Source organism: Primulina huaijiensis, chromosome 7 (assembly GCF_012295235.1).
Source record: "Primulina huaijiensis isolate GDHJ02 chromosome 7, ASM1229523v2, whole genome shotgun sequence".
Classification (NCBI taxonomy): Eukaryota; Viridiplantae; Streptophyta; class Magnoliopsida; order Lamiales; family Gesneriaceae; genus Primulina; species Primulina huaijiensis.
In genome coordinates this window covers 18300101-18306100 of record NC_133312.1, presented here as the reverse complement: position 1 = coordinate 18306100, position 6000 = coordinate 18300101, and positions in this window count along the sequence as shown.

Below are 6000 nucleotides of genomic sequence, written 5' to 3'. Positions count from 1 at the left end.
ATCATTTTTAAATCATATTAGGAAGCCTTTCCATTACTTAATGAAAAAATACATATTCTTTTCTTGGTCGTCCACGGTCTCCTTTCTCCTGCCTATTATCGAATATTCGGATAAAATCTTTAATTTCATGCATTCATGTCATATTATCATTTAATTATGCAATCATGTGTTTAATCATATAATAAATATCATGCTAGCATTTAAAAGTAATTAAATAAAATAATTAAGCAATTAAAATAATTTTGCATGCATATGGTTTACGTAGATTGGTTTTTCGGACGTTACAGAGATAGAAGGGGTGACATAGGAGCATTTGAAGACTCCAAACATCTATAAAATACGTGTGTCTTAGTTCATTATCTATTCAGTTTTTGCAATATCATACACTCGGTATTCGATCTATATTTCAGTCTGTTTCCGAACTTTTATTAGTTGACTGATTTATATCGACAAACAAGATTTCAGGATCAGTCAAATAAAAGATTGATTCATACTTAACAACATTTCAAAAGGACCGAGTGTTTATTCAACCCCCCTTCTAAACACTCTAACTATATTAACCGATCCCATCACTTAGTTTTCTTGATGATGTATGAATTAAATTTGAGTATAATCGTCTTTTTATGAGTGTGTCATCCTTGAGTTTCTTGACAAAAACTCCAACTTTGTCCAAATGCTATTTTCTGCTGCAGCATACTAGGTGTGTCTAGTCAAAAAATTTTTGTAATTGATGGTGAATAAAGACAATATAACTTATTATCGTATTCCAGTTGTGTGTTGTTTAATTATTATATTGTCTCTGATACACTGCCATAATAATGTGTTTAATTATTATATTGTCTTTGATACACTAGATATTATATCATATATTGTATGATTACGTGGCGAGGTTTGGGGTACCACACATATCCCTGCAAACACAAAATTAAATCAAAACATAGCATAATTTTTTTTCCAAAACTAGCATAATTCAATTGGAATCTAATCATAAACTAAGTGCAAAACTTGCATTTATCAGCCATCTTGCAAAGATAACATCCAAATTAGCCTAACTGAACAAAATTATGATTTTTATCAAAATGAGCTTTCTGTTCATTCATTTTGGTTGGTGGTTATTTTCATTATCGAGCTATGATATTTCACTAAAACACTTCAAATCATCAGATTTTCATTTTGGCTCATTTTGAGTTCCAGCTTCCAACTTGACCTCACAACTACACACTTGAGTAAATATATTATAAACACAAAAATAAGTTTGGTTATCATCAAAATCAATATTGCAAGCATTTCTGCAATCCAACTTGGGGATTTTCTTCTTGGGTTTGATTGAATTGCCTACCGCTGGGAATATGATTGTAAACTAATGGAGCCGGTTCACAAAATTTTCGAGTCGGCTCGATAAATATTTGATTTGTATTCAAATTTATTGAACTCGAGCAGAACTCGAACATGTTCTTATTTTTTTGAACTCGAGCTAAAATTATTTTGTTCAATAGTTCGCGAAATTTAATATTTTACTAATATAATATAATTATATATAAAAAATATATACATTTCAAGATTTTCGGACGTTTTGAGTTTTCGAACCTTCATTCTCGAACCTTACTATACAAACAATAGTTTAAATAATTCGCGAATAGGTTCAAAGATTTCAAGCCGAACTCGAGCCAAAAAATAAAAAAAATTCGAGCTTCAATTCGAACTCAAACTCGAATAAACTTAATTCGAGCCAAATTCGAGCCTCAAATGTTTACTAATATTTGGATAATTTGGTTCATTTACACCCTTAGTTGAGAACGAAGGGAGGAGAGAAATAATATATATCAAGGAATTAATGGGTTACCCTTAAACATAAGGGCAATTTGGTTATCATAACCATAAATTATAAAAATAACTAAAACAACCTACAGAAAAACAATTACTCTAGTCAATTATAAAAGACTACGAAAAATCTACACAAAATTTTTTGAATCGAAGTTATTTAAAATACGCATACAAAAATAATTGCTCTTGAGTCTTAAATAATTATTCCGTTTAATCCTAAAAATATAAAAAGCATCCTTAAAATTTTCAACTTCAATTTAATATTTTAATTTTACGTAGGTAAAAGTTTAGTTAAATTTAAAACTATTAAAAAATAAAAATTATTTTGTACTCACACGACCAATATTCTAATGGCTCTTGAGTCTTGACTATTATAAATCGAATAGATAGCATATCACTAAATAATTATAATAATCAGCTCCAATTTTTTTTAGTAATAATCAAATGTAGGGGCATGAAATGGACATGAAGCAACTACCATGAATATTTTTTATGTTTGTACAAAATACAAAGTTTCATAATCGATAAATTTGATATTTTGAGAAATTACAAGATGTGTTTTCAGTAGAATTTATCGTAACTTTTACGTATATTTATAATAATATTACCTTAAAATTTTGATGATTGACAAAATAAATAATATCAAGCTGTTTCAAGACCAAGTCGCTCATTTTATTGCAATAACTGTTGCATTTCTTCAAGCCATTTTAGGATTTCAAGCCGTATGATATAGAAATCAAAGTCGTTCAAGCCATTTCAGGATGTTTTCAAATAGCTGAAAAGAGATTTCGACTGTTGAATCACTCTACTATAAATATACAGTAAATTTCAAAGAAGAAGACTATCGAAACTATTTCAAATTGAGGAAAATTTCAAGAAAATATAAGTTTGCATATTTTAAGATTTTTTAGCATACTTAAGAGTTCTACTTTTGGACTGTTCAATCAAAGCACACTCCTATCATAATATATCATATCTACAAAGATCAATCTGTGCTACCTCAACTAAGTCAAGCAGTTACAAAGCTGACCGTTGGGTAATCATTATTATTTGTTGTGTTGTCTGGTAAACCGATGATTCATAAATATTCAGGTCTTGTAAAGTGATCACTTATATTTTCAATCTACACAGTGTGCTACCTCAACCAAGTCAAGCAATTACAAAGCTGAAGTATGTTGTCACAAAACTTTGTCCTTTACTCACGCAGTTTCACCTCTCTACTCATTAATATATTCATACCATTTCTTGTTAAATTATCAACCTTTGTATTTATCAGTAACCCGTTTATGCACTTATTAACAAGTGGCCCAATAAGTAACCATTCAAGAATACCTCTTAAAAGCCTGAAAACTGTTAAAAATATGTTAAATATTTCCAAAAAAATCTAAAAGGGTTTATTCACCCTCCTCTAAATACTTTTTTGATCTTAATACGTGGTATCAGAGCAGGTTGTTCTTGAACTCTGATAACTACATTTTTTTAAATAACATCATTCAACAATATTCCTATATTTTCGAAAGATGAATTATAGACTGAAAAATTCGAATGCACACACACCTACCGGTTCAAGATGATGACATGTGGTATGTCATCACAGACGATTCAATGAAGATACTAAAAGTAAATCCCTTCGTTTTTGCAACAAAAAGTGATCCACGTATAGTGGAGAAACACTAGTCCAAACGGATGACAAAGGACAAAAAAGCACAATCTAGACAATGTGTATATCCTTTATAAAACAGTTGATAAGAATATGTTTAATAAAATAAAAAACTATTCTAAAATGAAGGAGATTTGGGAAAAGCTAACCTAACTTTGTGAAAGTAATGACTAGACTAAGGAAAACATGTTGACCATTGTCATCCATAAGTTTGACAATGTCAAAATAAAGCCTCGAGAAACTCTCAATGAGTTTGATGAACAATTTAACAATATCATAATTGAACTTGCATATCTTGGTAAGGAATATTCTAACCGTGAGACTGCAGTGAAGGTGATGAGAGCTTGTCAAAGGGAGTTGGATGTAAAGACAATAGTCATGAGAAAATCCAAAAATCTCAACAAACTATATCTTCATAAATTGGTTGCTGACCTTAAAGCATATGAGTTTGAGCTGAGAATCAGGACAGAAGAAGAGACATCTACTTCTAAAACCACCAAGGGTTTAGCTGCCACATCATCAACTCAAACCACTGTTGAAGAAGCTTCTAGCAGAAAATCTGTTGACCAGCTAATCAATGAGGCTATGTCTTTATTTGTTAAAAAAACGGAAAATTTATGGAAAAAACATGTCCAAATTTAAATCTTAAAAGATCAAGCTGATGATAATTGTTTTAACGGTGGAAAATTAGTCCTCTTCATTGCAGATTGTAGCAGGCCTAAGAAAGCTAAGAAGAAACATTTTGAAAAACTGCGGTCCAAAGATGAAAGAAGGTATTTCAAGAAGAAGAAATATCAAAGATTACTTATTGATGAGGAAAGAAAAAACAAATGGGCTTACTCAGACTCATAATAATCCAGTTTAGAAACCTCATCAAGTGAAAGCGGTGATGAGTAAGTCCAATGTCTCATGAAATATGTTGAGCCGGAGACCTCTGAAGTTGAGTTGGAAACTGCCAATGACATGGTATTTGATTTTGATTCAATTGAGTTTACATGCGAGGATCTTGTCACAAAACCTCATGGCCTGATATATGAGTACAAAAGACTTACACAATTATTCCACGAAGCTAAGACATAAAACAAAAACCTGAAAAATAAATCAGCCAATTCTAGCTGCTTGCAAAGAAAGAAGGTTGATGGTCTGAAAGTAAAAACTAATATGTTAGCAGCTGAGAATGATGATATGCAAAAATTGTTCCAAAAACGTTAAATGAGAACAAACGGTCGACACTTTTAGCCAACTCTTGGAACAAATCTTATGCTTTAATAGAAAAGATGCATGAGTTGCAAAAACAAACCGGTGATAAAACTGAGCTAGAATTTGGTAATAATGAGTGCAACAATTTTGAACCAAGTACTCAATCGTGCCTAGACATGGGAAAGTAAAAAATGATTAACTTTGTCAAATCTAACATGGTATATGAACATGGTCAACCTAAAATTCAACCCAATTGAAATGTAAATTTTGAAAACAAATGCAGGTGTTAAATTCTAGGTTACATTGAACCAAAGAGTTCTAATTCCAACCCATCATGGCTAAAAAGCAGACAAAATCAAGTCGGCCGGTCACAACAGATTGAAATGGTCACGCAAAAAGCCAAGTCTAACCGAACATTACTCTGTGAAAGAGAAATCTAGTTGTTACTACAATTGCAGACCGGTTCAAATGATATACAATTTGGAAGGGAAGAATGAACAGCCTAAACAACATTCACACAGAGAGAGAGAGAGAGAACACAACGCATGTCATCTGGTTTTACACATAACCGCACCATATTGAGAACACAAAATGGCAAGTCTGTTTAGATAATTCAAGAATGAGTCCCGAAAGGGTTAATCCGTTCAGGACCCAACTAGTCTTTTACCAAAGTCTTATTCTGATTATTTCAGGTACAAAAGAAAAATCTTAAAGAATATATCTGATTTTTGGACAGTGGGTGTTCGAGGCCATGATCAGTGATATTAAACTATTGTAAGAAGTAATTAATTACAAAATACCAAAAATCACATTTGGTGATAATTCTGAAGGTAAGACCATTGGTAAGGATAAGATTATCCTTGGTAAGGTAATAATTAATGTTGTACTATTAGTTGAAAATCTTTACTATAACTTGATTATCATAAGTCAATTATGTGACAATGGATATTCAGTTGAGTTTCAAAAACACACTTGCACTGTCAAATTTACAAATGGTGGCATCATGCTAACCGATCTAAGAGATTAGAACATTTATAAAGTTAGATGAAATGATGACACTCTAAGTACTCCTACACGTTTCATATCTTTTCATAGTAATAAAAACCGGTTTTGGCACAAACAGATTAATCATCTAAACTTCAAATTTGTTGCTAATCTCAGTAAACAAAAATTAGTATCAGGATTGTCCAACATTTATTTTACTTAAGATAAAGTATGTTCTGCATGGTCAGTTAGGTAAATAGGTCTGATCAACCTTTAAAAATAAAAGAAGAACCTCAACGGCTAGAAATCTTGAACTCCTGCACATGGAACTA